Source organism: Artemia sp. Qi Xiang Cuo, chromosome 16 (genome assembly GCF_049724085.1).
Source record: "Artemia sp. Qi Xiang Cuo chromosome 16, ASM4972408v1, whole genome shotgun sequence".
NCBI lineage: Eukaryota > Metazoa > Arthropoda > Branchiopoda > Anostraca > Artemiidae > Artemia > Artemia sp. Qi Xiang Cuo.
Window position 1 is genome coordinate 48233556 of NC_142809.1, and position 18470 is coordinate 48252025.

Below are 18470 nucleotides of genomic sequence, written 5' to 3' on the forward strand. Positions count from 1 at the left end.
GATCTTTTCAAAACAAGATTGAATATCAAGTCCTTTCTAGATATTGAAAAATGTTACAGCAAAACTCATCACCAACAATATGACAGGGATTGGAAAAAGAAAATTTGGAACTTGTTTAACTTGATAATACCTTAATAATCCTACAATCCAATGTTTTTTTTTAATATATCCATGCACGTTGTGTTATATGAAATGAACACCATTCAGGTTTAAACATACCTCTTATATTGTAATTACTCATAATACTATATTCCAAAAGACAATCACTAGGAAAATTTGCATTTACACAGAATAAGTAATATCCATACCATAAATATGCTATAAATGGTAGCACAATCAGAAATAGCTCAAGTGAAATTTGAAGTATACAACTCCTAATTTCATATGATTCTTCAATCAGACAATTCGTATTTAAGTGATAATGCAATATATAACCAATATTCAGAATGCCATTCGATATGGTAGCTGCTGGAAATGAAAACATAAGAGTGGCTTTAAATGTCTTATTCTTTTTTCGATAATAAAGACCACAGAATATGAGGAAACATGAAAACGATTCACTGTATAATAAAATTTATAGTATTTTAGTTTGTAAACTTAACTAAATTGTCGCAGCTTTTGTTTTGAATTTCTTGCCTGGAAATGCTAAATCAGCTAATTTATGGAGGATAACTGTTGTAGTAATATGAGCACTGAAGTTCACTATTATTCCAGCAAATTTGATATGTGTAGAAAAGTTATAAAAGTTATATCCAAATAAAGAGAAATATGAAAAATATTTGTGAAAGATTCAAAACAAGAGGAATCAGAGGAAAAAAGACTAACTGATTCTCATAAACGTATCCATGTTTAGCAATACTTCTAAAATACTCTGCATCCCGCCTGGTTTTTGCTATTATGAAGCTGTGAAGTTTTGTTATTTTCACCTGGGGCTCTGAAAATATCAGGATTATGTGAAAGAAACGAGCATGGCAGCAATATCGACGTAAGAACAAAAATCAGGTCCACACGTGCTATTAATTTAAAAATCACAATAAAGTGTTTAAAGAATGTTCTAAATTCAAGTAGATATGATAGTAACGGATAACGGAAATAATTTATTGTTTTTAAAATGATTGATTCTTTTTCAGATTAAAAAGAACAGTGAATATGAAAAAACAAAATATATATAATGCGGTGAAGATTATTCTAAATAATAGAAACAATTAAAACAGCCACTAATCCAGTGGTGGATTACTTGTCATTAAACATTAAATCAGTTAATTTTCTAGGTTAACTACAGTAATAACATCAACGTTCAAAGTCATTTTAAGCTTAGCTTAAAAATATTCACATTAAAAATTGGTCCAAAATTTAAAAAAAATAATATGAAATATTGGCCAGAAGATTCAGAACAGTGGAAGCAAGAAAATAGGCTATTTCATTTCGTAAATTATTCATATTTATCAATAATTAAGAGATATAAATATATATTTTAATTAAAAAGTGAACATTCTATCGATACTTCAGTGGCGACGGTTCTAAAGACTCGTTTTGAACCCCACCAGAGTTCCGAGAAATAATTTTATATAGTCATAGGAATATAATTCGCTTTTAACTTTTTGTTGATTCCAGCACCCAATTTGTTATCACTTTTCAACTTCAACTATAGAAACGAAATCTGAAAATGGACTAACAACATAATATTTGAGCACGTACAAGAATCGTAGCACTTGGGCTGTGCCTCATTGTGACGTGACTGCTATAAGTTTAAAAGGGTTTGAAAAAAATGAAAAAAAATTTGCATTTTTAGCAGCGTGCCCATGAACATTTTTTTTTAGTAAAGTGTTAATCATGTTTTAGCCTTGAGAAGGAATGGGGGTTGTCAGCCTTAATCATGTTAATTTTCACTGGTTTTGAGTTCGACTCGGTCATTTTTTTTAATTTCTGTTCGTTTTGAGTTTCACTTATTTATTTATGGTGATTTGTGGCAATCTAGTGTATCAAGTCCCTCATTTTAATTGGCTTAATGCATGTATTAGAAATCAATGGTCTAGTTTAGTACGCCCGTATGAAGACTTACGAAATTGTAGACCAATCAAATTGTTTTTTTCTTGAAAAATTGTTCCCTTAACAATGAGGGCTAAGCTTTTAATTCAATATTATATTTTAGGCAAATAGATAAGCAAACAAGAAAAGGATATTTATTTGAAAGAGAAATGGGCCATAGTCACAGCAACTGCTTTATAAATAAGATATTTAAACTACCTTAAACAGTTTTAAAAATATGATCTTTTCGCTTGAATTGCTTATATACACATTCACTGTTAGTATCTTTGAAAGCAAAGGGTTAAATTGATGTCTTCTCCTTGTATGTTGGCTCTGTCACTGCAATATCTGTCACTATTCACATGTACAACAGCCAGCTATCTTCGTGAAACCAGAAAATGACTGTATTAAAAAATTAGAATGATAAATGAACTTTATTTTATTATTGTAACATAATTTTACGATAAGCTTCGGAAGGGGCTATTTGTTTATGTTTGTTATTTGTATTATTTTCTTGGATATTTTGCAAAACTTTGTCCATAAATATGGGTACAGTTTTTAAATAATGTTTTAAATAGGATCAATATCCATGATACCTGTATCTTCACTATTTGATAAATCTGTGAAAATGTGTTTTCTATTATGTCTAATACTTTTATAGCCAATTGAGTGAAACTTACCTAATTGAAAATTGATGTTGCTTCCTCGAACTTCACTAAATGCTCAGAACGAAAAAAAAAACATTCCGATAAAGCTGAAGGAAAATTTTCAAGTTTTTTTAAAGTTCAGAGCACTATTATTTTTTAATTCCAGGGCTAATAAAATGTTCCAAAATTTGTTGGTTTTTTGACTGATGTAAAATTTAAGGGCCGGCCAAGGAATGATTCATACTTATCTTGCCAACATGCTAGCTGCCTTATATTTTCCAGAATTTGGAAAGTTACTAAATGGTATCATTGAATGAAAATGAGTGGTAATATTGTGTATTAGCAAAGTCAGCTTAAATTTCAAACAAGAATTGGCATGTAAGGTAATAAAATATACGTATTTGAAATTGTAGAGTCCAGGAGATGTGACTTCATTTTTATTATTTTTTCATGCTTATTTCGTCTTTCATTTATTATTTCATTTGGGGTTTATGTTATTTGTTTGAATGACAAGCATTGACATTTGTATTGTCATGGGGTTTATCTAAGGCTTTTAAGACCTGTAATTGGTGTTTTTTCTGGATTTCTTCAAAGAAAATCTTTTAATATATTAGAACGGTCTTTTATAAAAATAGAGTTATATTCACAGGCTTAAAGCCTATATGCTATCTTGTCAGTTTCTCTGTACTATTTTTTATTGTTTGTTGTCAAATTGGCGATTTTTAATCTAAACGTAAAATAAATTTTTTGGAAAGCAGAAATTAGTGTAAATAATCAGTGTACACGATAACTGATAAACGCTTTCAATCTTTCGACCTTCGAATATTGTCTTTTTGCTTCCATTAAGACACGGCTTTTATATTTTATTGTCAACTCATGGCCATCATTTTCTATATTTTGTTATACGGCTTCAATACCGTCTGCTGATGAGTTAGTTGTAAGCAGAATTTTTTTGAAAAGGTCTGGTAATTTAAGTACTAGTGCTTTCAGTAATTCTTTCTTATGGTTTTTAACACTTTCTATTGCCTCTGATGAACTTTTAAATTGACTCTATTTTCTAAAAGGTTTGTTGAAGCTTGAGCTTTTGCAGTGTAGTTCTTGATATAGCTCCTGAGATACCTTAATAGCTTGCATAGTCATATTCTGCTGTTCTGATCCTTTGGTGGATTTTAGTTTAACTATCCTCTTAATATTGTAAATGTAGTAATGTGGTAGTAGCATTGATTGCAGTGTGTCTGTAGTCGTAGTTGTAGCAGCAGCATACAAATATTGTACATTTGATCTTCTTCCGTGTTATTTCCTGTAAATTCCAAATTAGTGTTCTCGGTCGTTCCTGAGTCACTTCTTTTTGACAATCTATATTGAGTTAACGTGTTTTGATTTAGTTCAACACTTCTCATTATAATCTTAAAGGCTCTCATTTAGAGAATTATTGAGAGTGAAAAATTTCACCTTCGCATTTTCTGAAGGGTTTTATTGAACAGAAGATGCCTGCAATGATTCGTTTGTTGGATTGTTATGGCAAATTTTGACAGAGGTTCTTCTCAGGCTATACCACTATATCGTTTGCAAAACTCTTAAGATTATCATTACTGTGAGGTCATTTAAAATTTGTGTTTTTCCATGTTTCAACTTAACAAACGAAACGGCTTAGTTTTCTTGCAGGTCATTTTGGAGATTTTTTTTGGAAAGAAATAAAGTTTGTGTAGCTTAAGCATTTCCAAATTTGTTAAAATTATGACATTTGTTGCACTTATTCTCAATCTACAATTAAACATTTGTCCAGTTATATTTTCATTTATTTAACTGCTTATCTTATCTTCTTTTGGCTAACGTTTCTACTTTCACCAAAATGACTATAAATTTTGTCATAATATGACAATAATATAATTAGTATAATGACAATAATTTATAATTAGTAAATGAAAAGGAATGACCTAATAAAAGCTGTGTAGCGATAAAAAAAGGACTGTGATAATTGTGGTAATAAAGATTGACCGCGTCAAATGTAATATTATGCTTTAAAGCTGTGAACTTACACCTTATAAGTTCTCCGATAGCGCCACTTATAGCGCTAAAGACTGTGCCATATATAATATTATTGTTTTAAAGCTTTGGCGATTAAGATGTGCCAAATGTGGCAATGAATTTTGGGGCCAGAAATGTAATATTATGATTTAAAGCGGTGTACCTATCGCGCAAATCGCTGAAAGCAAGAAAACAAAATGCGTAGCTATAGTAGGTTAGAAATTTTCCCACTATCAATTTGGGAGCGTAACCTCGCTTCCTCGGGTTAACACCGTGTCGATTACCTCTAATGTTAGGTAGAAATCAGATTCCTGGGAGTGTTACCAATGGAGGCATACGAACTAGTTACCTGCTGTGCGATTAGATACAGATATAGAAATAAAACAAACACAAATAGAAAAGCAATAATTTTATTGAGACTGACATTTAGGTGTAAAACAGTGCTTCACTTCAACTGAAGACAATAGTGGCTGAGATAACAATAATGACCAAATCTCTACAATGACTGCGTCATAACGATAGTTCTGATAAAACGAATGTCCAATAATAGTTCTGAAAAAATTAACCGAAAAGATTATGACAACTGAATGCCAATAATAATAATTCTGATCTACAAATGCACTCATTGAAATGCCTCCATAATAATAATAATGATAATGACTGAATTGCAATGCCTGAATGCTAATAATAATAATCCTGATCTACGAAAGCCTCGAAAAAACAGTTTTTTTCACTATATCACACAAATATATGCTCGTAGCTTCTGCGCTCTACTAGCTTTTTCACGATTGGCCCAAGTCCTGTGGAGGGGGCCGCTACCTTGTAATTATGTTTGCAAACTCACTTGATTATGCTAACTGTTCATCCAATAATTTGTTTTAAATATTTTCGATAATTTAAACATTGATAATGCTCTTATACTTTGTATCTAGCATTTTTTTGTTACCAAATATCTTAGTAAAATTCAAAACCGAATAGCGTCGTTGTTTGGCTGAGGCTAAAACGCAGTTTCTCTTTTTGCTGATTAAGAATTTATACTCTTTGAAATGACATTTAAACCTAATTGTGGGAAGTTTAATTTATGTCGGAATTATCTTTAAAAAGAATGAGCCAACTCACGATATTCTAGGACTACTGGATTGATCCGATCATCCCTGGAAAAAAAATAAATAAATACGTATCCGTGATCTTTTTTCTGGAAAAAAAAAATACAAAATTCTGCATTTTTGCAGTTAGGAGCTTGAAACCCTTACTGTAGGGTTTTCTGTTACGCTGCATTTGATGGTTTGACATTCATTAAGATTCTAGCGCTTTTAGAGAGTTATTTTTCTCCTTTTTTCTAAAATAAGCCAAATTTTCTCAGGCTCATAACTTTTGATGGGTAGAAATCCGATTCTTTTGATGTATATACTGGTACCAAAATTAGATCCGTTTTTAGAGTTTCGGTTACTATTGAGCGTTTTTTTTTGGTTTTCCGTTCTATTAAATCTGTTTTGCAGAGTTTCGGTTACTATTCAGCCGGGTCGCTCCTTACTTACAGTTTGTTACCACGAACTGTTTGATGTAAGAGTAAGTGATGTATTAATACCCACTTTGACTCCTAGAGTTTAAGCATACAAAAATGCTACATACAAATATAAATCACTCTTCATAGTTTGAGAACCGATTCCAACTACTTTAATTTTAAAGATAAAGCCACATAATTTTTTATTTAAAAAAAATTAAGTCAAAAACTGATTTTTTTTTTAATTGCTTAAAATCTCATACAAAGGAACCAATCAGGTTTTGAATTTTCTTCAGTCGCTAAAAATTTGACGGCAGTAAATAAAACAAGATTAGAAAGAGGTTTATTTATCCCCTCCCCCAGTTTGAACATACGTTTAAGGAATGATGGAATGGACTTACAATGTCATAACAATAAACCAATAGAGTTAAAGCACACTTTTTAACAAGGAAGTAAGTGACTGTAATCTCTTTATTTCTCTGTGGTGATTGGCTTACGTTTTCGTAACAATAAATAGATGGAATTAAAGCACACATTTTAACAAGGAAATGAGTGCCTGTTTTGACTGTCTCTCTTTTTCGGTGTGGCACGGCCTTTTGTCTCATAAAATCAATAAATAAAATAAAACTAAAATCCCTGAACAACACTAATAATGAGCCGAACCTGAAATTATTGTTGACATGGCCGGAATTTTGGTAGAGGCGTTGATGGCCGCTATTCTAGTAGATCTCAAAAAGGTTGAGCCTAAAGCAGGGGGTGGAGTTTTGACAAGTTTCTCAATTAAAATATTGTGGTTAACAAGGTCGAATGCTTTCTGAAGGTCGATGGAAATTAAATTTAGCCAGGAATTAGGCTTTTCAAGGGTTTTCCCGATGTGATCAATAAGAGAAACGAGGTAATGGGAAGTAGAGGTGGATTTTAGGCTCCCAAATTGTTTCAAGTCAGTATGAGGTAGGATTTTTTTTCTTTAGCCAATCTGCAAGTAATCCTTCTTTAAGTTTCGAGAAAATAGGAGTAAGAGTTATAGGTCGGACGCCGTTAAAACCAGGCCTTCCGTTTTTCTTTTTCAAAGGGGTTATGAAACCCTGTTTCCAAATTGTAGGAATTTGCCCAGACTCGGTAATCTTGTTAAACAGGAAAGACAAGGGCAAAATATAAATAGTATAATACTTACTATTTTAGCTGTAATTTCTAGTTGCTGTTGGGATATTAACTCTAGAGCGTAGGGGTAGTGGTTGCGAAGTTAGTGACAAGTAAATAGGAAAATGGTCTGACAGATCCGAAAATATTATATTTGAGGACAGGTCATTTCTCAGGGGAGTAGAAACAGAAATGTTGTCAATTAATGTTGAAGTTGATCTCACAGAATCAACACTACTAGGGAAAAAAATTGTGGGTAGAAAACCACTCGTTGTTACCAATTCAAAAAAAGTGTCAGATTCAATATTTTTACCAACATTGAGTAGGTTGCAATTAAAGTCCCCAAGAACTATTGCCTTTTTATGGGGTAGTTTAATAAATTAGAAAAATAATCAAATAGATTACAAAAACATGAGGCCAGAAATTGAAGATTATAAAATAAGGAGAGTATACAGGAATTTTGGCCAATAACTCTGTTAACAATTATTGAATAAATACATCCGAGATTTATTTGTGTAGAGAAAACAGATTCGCACCCTGATAGCCTGGTAAAATTCACATTCGAGTGAATGTAAAGTGAGATACCACCGGAACACTTTGTCAATCTCCTGGGCAAATGGATTATTTGGTAACCAAGGAGTATGAAATAACTAGTGTCATCATTATCGGAAAGCTATGTCTCTGTTAATCCTATTACATCAAAAGGGCAGACAGCATTAAATAAAATTAAATCTTTAAACTTGAGCCACTTATCTCGGGTGCTTCTGATGTTGAAATAATTTTTATAATTAGATAGTTCAATATCCCCACTGGTCTTACAGGCTAACTTATATAATTTGTTTTTTTACGATATGAGGAGACAATGAGGCTATGTGACATCCAGGGGCTAATAGGGATATTTTTCCAGTTAGGTTTACGAATAGGAAAATTTGAATGGATAGTCTCACTTAGCCTTTGCGCAAAACCATTTGTGGCAGAATTTAGTTCTTGACAATTTAAGACATCGGACCAGTCAGTGGTTCTTAGGTAATCGATAAAATGGGTTAGATTTGCAGAGTTGTAATTTCTAGTAGGTGTTGGGATATTAATTCTAGAGCGTAAGGATAGTGGTTGCGAAGATAGTGACAAGTAAATAGGAAAATGGTCTGACAGATCCGAAAATATTATATTTGAGGACAGGTCATTTCCCAGGGAAGTGGATACAAAAATGTTGTCAATTAATGTTGAAGTTGATCACACAGGATCAACTCTACTGGGGGAAAAATTGTGGGTAAAAGACCACTCGCGGTTACCGATTAAAAAAAAAGTGTCAGATTCAATATTTTTACCAACATTGAATAGGTTACAGTTAAAGTCCCAAAGAACTATTGCCTTTTTATGGGGTAGATTAATAAAATTAGAAAAAACATCCAATAGATTACAAAAACATGAGGTCGGAAATGGAGGAGGTTTATAAAATAAGGAGAGTATATAGGAATTTTGGCCAATAACTATGTTAACAATTATTGAATAAATACATCTGAGATTTATTTGGAGAAGGAGAAGGAGAAGGAGCATTCATCACTAGGAGAAGCATTGGGAACTTTTGGTGTCCTAGGGTCTGTTGGGGGACGGGGGACCCTTGGTGTCCTTGGGACTTGCATTCCTAAAAAAGGGATTGGAAGTTGTTGCTCTTTTGCTATTTTAGTATATCTGCCCTTTGTTTATATTTGGGACAGTTTTCTTCATCTAGGGACTGGTGTTTGCCGTTACAATTAGAACATATTGGGTCAAATTCTCAGTTTGACTCATTATGGTCCTTGCATAGGCAAATCTTACAAATGTTGGAATCTCCTCTACAGTATTTATCTGAGTGCCCAAGCTTCCGACATTTTGTACATTGTAATGGCTTTTCTTTGTAAGGCTTGAATGATTTTTGTTGGCCAAAGAGGAACATTCTGTCAATATTAAATTGTCCTTGAAGCTCAAACAACACAGTTTTAAAGTTTGTGGTTTCAGTGGTTTCGCGACCAAAGTTATGGAAACTAGAGTCCAGAATGCATTCACCTTTTTTGTTCATCAATACTTACATCAGGTCTGAATATAGAAACTATTTGGGGACATTTTAGAGGACTATCTTTGTTTGTATCGGACTTGGGGACCACAGATGGGCTGTGGCAACAACATCTTCAACACTTTTCAGCTCCATTATGTGGGATCTTCTTCACTGATGTGGGATCGTTCAAAACGATATCTAGGGATCCTGATTTGTTTATATTCATATTAAAGTTGCAACAAATGGTCTTGAAGAGGAAAATTCACAACTTTGGTAGATCACGGTTGTTAAACATGCAATTATCAGATTCGGGAACTAGTTGAATAATTACCGGGAAATCGGCTGAATTTCTTGAAGAGTTGTTCGTGGTATCGGTTTGATGTATTATTGCTGAATCTGGTGGACTTTTTGTTCTCTGTCTTCTGAGCTTAGCCGAGTTTCTATCTTAAAGCCTTTTTCATCTTTTTCAGTACAGTTGTTGAGGGTGATGGACATTGGGTGGTATCCATGTTTAGGGCGTGAATAAAATATTGACGAAGACCACACTGCCTTTCCATATCAAACAAACACAACTTAAAAACAATAGGGAAATTTTTTCCAAGACAGTGCAATTTAAATCGGTGAATATTTCGGCCCTATGTCCAAGGGCCGTCTTCAGCACAACATTAAAGAAAAAATATATATAAAAAAACCAACTTACATTAAAATACGAAGTTTAAAACTAAAAATGCTTTTAAAAATCGCTTTTAAAAAAACCCTTTAAAACAGCCCCAGTATCCTTACTTCAACGAAGTTCAACCTGGACTGATAAATAAAATGATGAGAGAGGATGAATTCATTCAAACGAAATAAAATGAAATTATTAACTGCAAGTTTTCAAAGCTAATCTTGCTTTTTTAGCAGCTAGTCTTAAATCATCCTGTCGCTTTATTTTCGAAAGTGGAAAATAATCCTGTAGTAATTTCGCAATGGTTTATTTCCACCATTAGTCAGTACACCAAAAGCTACCACTACAGGTTTAATTTTTATTACAGTACAGTGAAATAATTATCTTATAGTGAAATACTATTTAGTGAATAATAGTTTGAGTATGAAGAAAAAAAGGGAAAGAAGAAAAATAAAAAAAATGGAGTTGGGCTTGAATACAAGTTCTTACTGAGAGAAAGAATTCATATTTTCATTATGTATACAATGTATGATATTTTGGATACAAGCAAGACAGTTTGGGCAATCAATAAGTACTTGACAACAGTGACAGGCCTTACAATATACTTAGCAAATGAAAAATCCTCAAATAATGGCAAAATCAAAACTAGAAAACTCGGACACAAAAATAGGGTAACGCAACAAACGAGGCAAATCTTCGCTTGTCTCAAACTCCTATACACAAACACCATCAAATCTTCAGCACAAAGTATTCACTTTCAAAAAGTTCAAAATCTGCGTCACTGAAAACCTTTTCTTCCTTAGGCAGACATTCACTTTGATGCTCTTTGGGTGGTTGAAAATTCCTTATAACCTTTTCAGCATAAGTTTTGTTCAGCTTCTTGGATGACAGCTTCAAAAGTGCTTCTAAATATTTTCCCGTTTTGTCTATCAGATCTTCAGAGGCGGCAATGTAAATCTCTACTGATGATGAAGCTTTTCTCTTCTTTTGCCGTGATATTCTTGGATGAGTAGTACAATCATGAGAGTGCAACTTCTTCAGTGTTTTTTTTTTCAAAAGGGCATCAGACATTACCAGATTGCTTTTTATTTAAAGTATTTGTATATTAAACTGACAATGCACATTCATTTGAATTTTATTCAGTCAAGTGTAAATTATGTTCTGGGTGATTTACAATTTATGATATTACAATTTAGTTAGTTTTTACCATTCGTCGTGTGTTTAGTTGCAGAACATTCATGTTTTATTGATATCCTTCACCTTTTGTAGATTTTTACCTTTGCCTGTTGAGTTCTCGTTATCAGGTGACACCAACATATGGGCTTTGAATAAAGTGTTGGGTAGTTTGATTCTAAGCCTTTTCACAAAAGAATGTCCAAGCGCTAGATGCGAAACAAAGTGTCCATCCATATCATCTAAACGAAGAAAATCAGCACCAGAATTAATTATCTCGACATTCTTGTGCCAAACTTGAAAAATCTGAGCTTCAAATTAAAATACTAGGGGATTAGTTTGGATTCCACCTTCGTCATCATTATCAGAAATTGCGAAACATCATACAAATTTCAAAATTCTATTGCTATATTTTTAGTCAAATAAGAACAGTTTAGTCACAATGTACCGTCTGAGAATAAGCGTTTTTTATGTTTCCAATTAAAATTTTAAAAAAGTTAAAAACATAGGTCTAAAGGTAACTTTGGCTACCTTTAGACCTTTAGCTGACATGTGCATGAGAAACTCAACCATCTATTTTCAATATATACACTGGGAAAGTGACTGCGGAGGCATTTTATTTTTTGTATTATATTCTACATAAAATTCTGTCCGCTAAACATTGGCTCAACTATAACTATAAGAATGAGGTCACAAAGATTGACCTACTATCTGAAATCATCGACTGACTTGGATTTTACTTTTTGATTTTACTAAACAATGTCTCAAAGTCATTTCTCGCCTCTAAATGGAGCTTGTACCGATATACGCCTGCCTCAGTCATTGATTGAACCCAAGTTCCTGGATGAGATACCACCAATTGGATTCAAAGACGTCACGGGTGTTTGGTTCTAAGATATTTCTTCGAGGGTTCTAAGGTATTATATTCGAGGTATTATATTCTATTCTTCGAGGGTATTATATTCTACATAAAATTTAGTCCGCTAAACATTGGCTCAACTATAATTATAAGAATAAGGTCACAAAGATTGACCTATTATCTGAAATCATCGACTGACTTGAATTTTACTTTTTGATTTTACTAAACAATGTTTCAAAGTCATTTCTGGCCTCTAAATGGAACTTGTACCGTCTTACGCCTGCCTCAGCCATTGATTGAACCCAGTTTTCTGGATGAGATACCAACAATTGGAGTCAAAGACGTCACGGGAATTTGGTTCTGAGATATTTCCAAGATGGTTCTAAGATACAGTATGAGAATAAGCGTCTCTTATGTTTCCCATTAAAGTTTAAAAAATTAAAAATATAGGTCTAAAGGTAACTTGGTCTTTGCTCTAGTTATTTAGCTTTGTCATGTTTATCTCGCAGACCTTTGAAGGCTTTTGGTTTGCTTTTGGCACCCGTTACTGGATTGCCAGCCTAAATTTCGTTGGTTTCAATTTTTCCACAGCAGCTGACTTGAGCTTGAGAAACTCAACCATCTATGTTCAATATCTACATTGGAAAAGTGAGTTTGGAGGCATTTGATTTTTTGTACCATGTTCTACATAAAATTTTTCTCGCTAAACATTGGCTCAACTGTAATTATAAGAACAAGGTCACAAAGAGGGATGTACTATATGAAATCATCGACTTACTTAGATTTTACTTTTTCATTTTACTAAACAATGCTTCAATGTCATTTCTGGCCTTTAAATGAAATTTGTACCGAATTACGCCTGCCTCAGCCATTGATTGAACCCACTTCTCTGGATGAGATGCCACCAATTGGATTCGAAGACGTCACAGGTATTTGGTTCTAAGATATTTCGAGGTTGTTTGTTCAAACGTAAGTTTTGGGACAAAGTTTCCATCTCTAACGTCTAAATGAAGAAAATAAAAACCAGAATTAATTATCTCTTTACATTCTTGTGCCAAATTTGACAAATACCAGTTTAAAATTGAAAGCCCAATGGAAAGTTTTATTTCAACTTATAAGATTTTAACGATCAGGTGGTACTCTGGTAAGATAAGATATTTATTTTAAAAAAAAATCGCTATCACAAGCCCATAACGGACCGAATTCGGACTTTGGAGTCGACAATATAAATGGTTACACAAAAAATGCAAAGAACAACAACGAAATAGAGAAAACCAAAATTAACAATCATTTAAAATTCAATAATTAAAACTGTAAAAAGTCAGTTAAAAATTAAAAAGATAAAAACTGGTCAAACTGAACTTAGAGCAAGACATAAATGCATTAAAAACTGGTAGAAACTGGTCAAACTAAACTTAGAGTGAGACATAAATGCATTTAATTTAAAAGGGATATTAAGAAAATGTCAACTACAGTTCAACTATAGTTCAACTACAGTAAATCAATAAAAGAGTTGAAAAACAATAAAAACTGGTCAAGAAAGGGGGGGGGGGCAAGCAAATGAGTGCAAGACCCTGGGCAGTACCATTAACTAATAAAGAAAAAAGAGGGAAAAAAAGAAACTATTGAGACATTTTATTCATTTTTTCTGTAATGAAGGGGATAAAAGTTCTTTCATATCTGGAAGGACCGCAGCGACGGGGGGACAAAGCAGGGATGGGCTCAGAAACAGCTCGAGGTGGCCGTAATCTGGATGGAGAGTGACGTTTGGGGAAAATACTTGCCGTCCGAGGGTTTGTTATGGCATTTTTTGCAAAACGGAGGAACAACGAAACCCTCCTTTGCTCCAGGGTTTTCAGACTAGATTTTTTTAGAAGCAGAGAGTATGGCACCTTGCCTTCTTTGAAAATTATTCGCAAGGCCCTTTTTTGAATTGATTCGATTTTTTCCAATTCTTCGCGAGAGATACCAGGGTGCCAAACTGGACAAGCATATTCTAGATACGGGCGGACAAAAGACGTTTGAACTCTTAAGGAGTGGGAAGAGGGGACGCTGAATTTATTTAGGAGCTTAAGGAGGGCGATAGACACATTAGCTCTATGGATGATGTCTTTAACGTGGCTATCCCACTTTAAATTTGAAAAAATTCTGACGCCAAGTAGTCTAAATGAGGACACCGAAATTTCAGGAGAGATAGGATTAAGAAAAAAGGGCGAGGATTTGAGGAAACAAAGGGGCATTATCATGAACTTAGAGGCATTTACTCTCATGTCTAAGTCTAAGGCCTCGTCTCCAATTTCATTGAGGATACTCATAGGGTCGCTTATTAAATTTCTGAAGCAAGTTTCAACAACCGTTAAGTCATCAACAAATTTCCATCGGTCAGAAAATTCCTTTGCAAGGCTGTTGATCATTACTGAAAAAAGGAGGGGACCTAGGAGATTACCTTGGGGTATGCCTTTGTGGACAGGGAGAGGATTTGAATAATGATTTTGGTATTTGACAACTTGCGATCTATTTGTTAAGAAGGAGGCAACTAATTTCACCAGTAAGGGATCAATATTTAACTCTGACAAGTTTCTCAATTAAAATATTGTGGTTAACAAGGTCGAATGCTTTCTGAAGGTCGATGGAAATTAAATTTAGCCAGGAATTAGGCTTTTCAAGGGTTTTCCCGATGTGATCAATAAGAGAAACGAGGTAATGGGAAGTAGAGGTGGATTTTAGGTTCCCATATTGTTTCAAGTCAGTAAGAGGTAAGATTTTTTTTTCTTTAGCCAATCTGCAAGTAATCCTTCATTAAGTTTCGAGAAAATAGGAGTAAGAATTATAGGTCGGACGCCGTTAAAACCAGGCTTTCCGTTTTTCTTTTTCAAAGGGGTTATGAAACCCTGTTTCCAAATTGTAGGAATTTGCCCAGACTCGGTAATCTTGTTAAACAGGAAAGACAAGGGCAAAATATAAATAGTATAATACTTACTATTTTAGCTGTAATTTCTAGTAGCTGTTGGGATATTAATTCTAGAGCGTAGGGGTAGTGGTTGCGAAGTTACTGACAAGTAAATAGGAAAAGGGTCTGACAGATCCGAAAATATTATATTTGAGGACAGGTCATTTCCCAGGGAAGTAGAAACGAAAATATTGTCAATTAATGTTGAAGTTGATCTCACAGAATCAACACTACTAGGGAAAAAAATTGTGGGTAGAAGACCACTCGTTTTTACCGATTCAAAAAAAGTGTCAGATTCAATATTTTTACCAACATTGAGTAGGTTGCAATTAAAGTCCCCAAGAACTATTGCCTTTTTATGGGGTAGGTTAATAAATTAGAAAAATCATCAAATAGATTACAAAAACATGAGGTCAGAAATTGAAGATTATAAAATAAGGAGAGTATACAGGACTTTTGGCCAATAACTATGTTAACAATTATTGAATAAATACATCCGAGATTTATTTGTGTAGAGAAAACAGATTCGCACCCTGATAGCCTGGTAAAATTCACATTCGAGCGAATGTAAAGTGAGATACCACCGGAACACTTTGTCAATCTCCTGGGCAAATGGATTATTTGGTAACCAAGGAGTATGAAATAACTAGTGTCATCATTATCGGAAAGCTATGTCTCTGTTAATCCCATTACATCAAAAGGACAGACAGCGTTAAATGAAATTAAATCTTTAAACTTGAGCCACTTATCTCGGGTGCTTCTGATGTTGAAATAATTTTTATAATTAGATAGTTCAATATCCCCACTGGTCTTACAGGCTAACTTATAAAATTTGTTTTTTTACGATATGAGGAATCAATGAGGCTATGTGACATCCAGGGGCTAATAGGGATATTTTTCCGGTTAGGTTTACGAATAGGAAAATTTGAATGGATAGTCTCACTTAGCCTTTGCGCAAAACCATTTGTGGCAGAATTTAGTTCTTGACAATTTAAGACATCGGACCAGTCAGTGGTTCTTAGGCAATGGATAAAATGGGTTAGATTTTCAGAGTTGTAATTTCTAGTAGGTGTTGGGATATTAATTCTAGAGCGTAAGGATAGTGGTTGCGAAGATAGTGACAAGTAAATAGGAAAATGGTCTGACAGATCCGAAAATATTATATTTGAGGACAGGTCATTTCCCAGGGAAGTGGATACAAAAATGTTGTCAATTAATATTGAAGTTGATCACACAGGATCAACTCTACTGGGGAAAAAATTGTGGGTAGAATACCACTCGTGGTTACCGATTAAAAAAAAAGTGTCAGATTCAATTTTTTTACCAACATTGAGTAGGTTGCAATTAAAGTCCCCAAGAACTATTGGCTTTTTACGGGGTAGATTAATAAAATTAGAAAAATCATCAAATAGATTACAAAAACATGAGGTCGGAAATGGAGGAGGTTTATAAAATAAGGAGAGTATATAGGAATTTTGGCCAATAACTATGTTAACAATTATTGAATAAATACATCTGAGATTTATTTGTGTAGAGAAAATAGATTCGCACTTTGATAGCCTGGTAAAATTTACATTCGAACAGATGTAAAGTGAGATACCACCGGAACACTTTGTCAATCTCCTGGGCATATGGATTATTTGGTAACCAAGGAGTAAGAAATCACTAGTGTCATCACTATCGAAAAGCCATGTCTCTGTTAATCCTATTACATCAAAAGGGCCGGCACCACTAAATGAAATTAAATCTTTAAACTTCAGCCACTTATCCCGGATATTTCTGATGTTGAAACAAAGAACATTAAGGGAATTATTATTTACTAGTTTTGGCTTCACATTGGTAGCAAAGTCGAAAATATCAAGGTATTTACAACTAGCATTTGTTAAGGTACCAGGGGGGCTGCTTATAGGGCTGGCGTGCTGATTACTTTTTATATCGGGATAATTAAAAGCAATGTTATTAGAAAGGGATAAATTAGTTAAAAACGAAAAGTCACACAATAATTCGTCGTCAGGCATTCTGATTGTGGCTTAATCAGCATATGTTGGCTTAAAACACTCTCAATTTCAATTTTTGCTTCGGAAACTATGGTCTCGCCGAATTGGGTTATTGCCAGATTCTTAAGAATAATGCATTTCAACTGATAGGGTTACTCCAATTGGGAGATGAGCATAGAGGTAACTGTAAAGCTGGCTAATTTAAAGTACACGGTTGATTCATCTTCCAAAGCATTTTGAGAAACTGTGAAATCTGTGGGGAGTAATTCCAGGTAGCTTTGTCGGTCGTGATGTCTTTCCTTGCGCAGGATTTCCCGAAAGGGGGTTCTTTAGGTTTTTTTGGGGGACACTTGGTATCAAGGGGAACCATGGATTAGTTTTATCTCGGATGAAATTATTCTGAAAATTTTCAACACTAGGGGAAGCATTGGGAATTTTTGGTGTCCTGGGGTCTGTTGGGGGACGGGGGACCCTTGGTGTCCTTGGGACTTGCATTCCTAAATAAAGGGATTGGAAGTTGTTGCTCTTTTGCTATTTTTAGTATATCTGCCCTTTGTTTATATTTCGGACAGTTTTCTTCATCTAGGGACTGGTGTTTGCCGTTACAATTAGAACATATTGGGTCAAATTCTCAGTTTGACTCATTATGGTCCTTGCATAGACAAATCTTACAAATGTTGGAATCTCCTCTACAGTATTTATCTGAGTGCCCAAGCTTCCGAAATTTTGTACATTGTAATGGCTTTTCTTTGTAAGGCTTGAATGATTTTTGTTGGCCAAAGAGGAACATTCTGCCAATATTAAATTGTCCTTGAAGCTCAAACAACACAGTTTTAAAGTTTGTGGTTTCAGTGGTTTCGCGACCAAAGTTATGGAAACTAGAGACCAGAATGCATTCACCTTTTTTGTTCATCAATACTTACATCAGGTCTGAATATAGAAACCATTTGGGGACATTGTAGAGGACTATCTTTGTTTGTATCGGACTTGGGGACCACAGATGGGCTGTGGCAACAACATCTTCAACACTTTTCAGCTCCATTACCTTCTTCACTGATGTGGGATCGTTCAAAAGGATATCTAGGGAACCTGATCTGTTTATATTCATATTAAAGTTGCAACAAATGGTCTTGAAGAGGAAAATTCACAACTTAGGTAGATCACGGTTGTTAAACATGCAATTATCAGATTGGGGAACTAGTTGAATAATTACCGGGAAATCGGCTGAATTTCTTGAAGAGTTGTTCGTGGTATCGGTTTGATGTATTATTGCTGAATCTGGTGGACTTTTTGTTCTCTGTCTTCTGAGCTTAGCCGAGTTTCTATCTTAAAGCCTTTTTCATCTTTTTCAGTATCAGTTGTTGAGGGTGATGGACATTGGGTGGTATCCATGTTTAGGGCGTGAATAAAATATTGACGAAGACCACACTGCCTTTCCATAT

The 18470-nt window shown here is 34.1% G+C and overlaps 2 pseudogenes; both read right to left on the minus strand.

Annotated features, from left to right (window-relative positions):
- Positions 1 to 11: 11 nt before the first annotated feature.
- LOC148943026 (GPI alpha-1,6-mannosyltransferase 2-like) lies at positions 12 to 4075 on the minus strand (annotated as a pseudogene).
- Positions 4076 to 12560: 8485 nt separating this feature from the next.
- LOC148943027 (ribulose-phosphate 3-epimerase-like) lies at positions 12561 to 18070 on the minus strand (annotated as a pseudogene).
- Between the last annotated feature and the right edge of the window lie 400 nt (positions 18071 to 18470).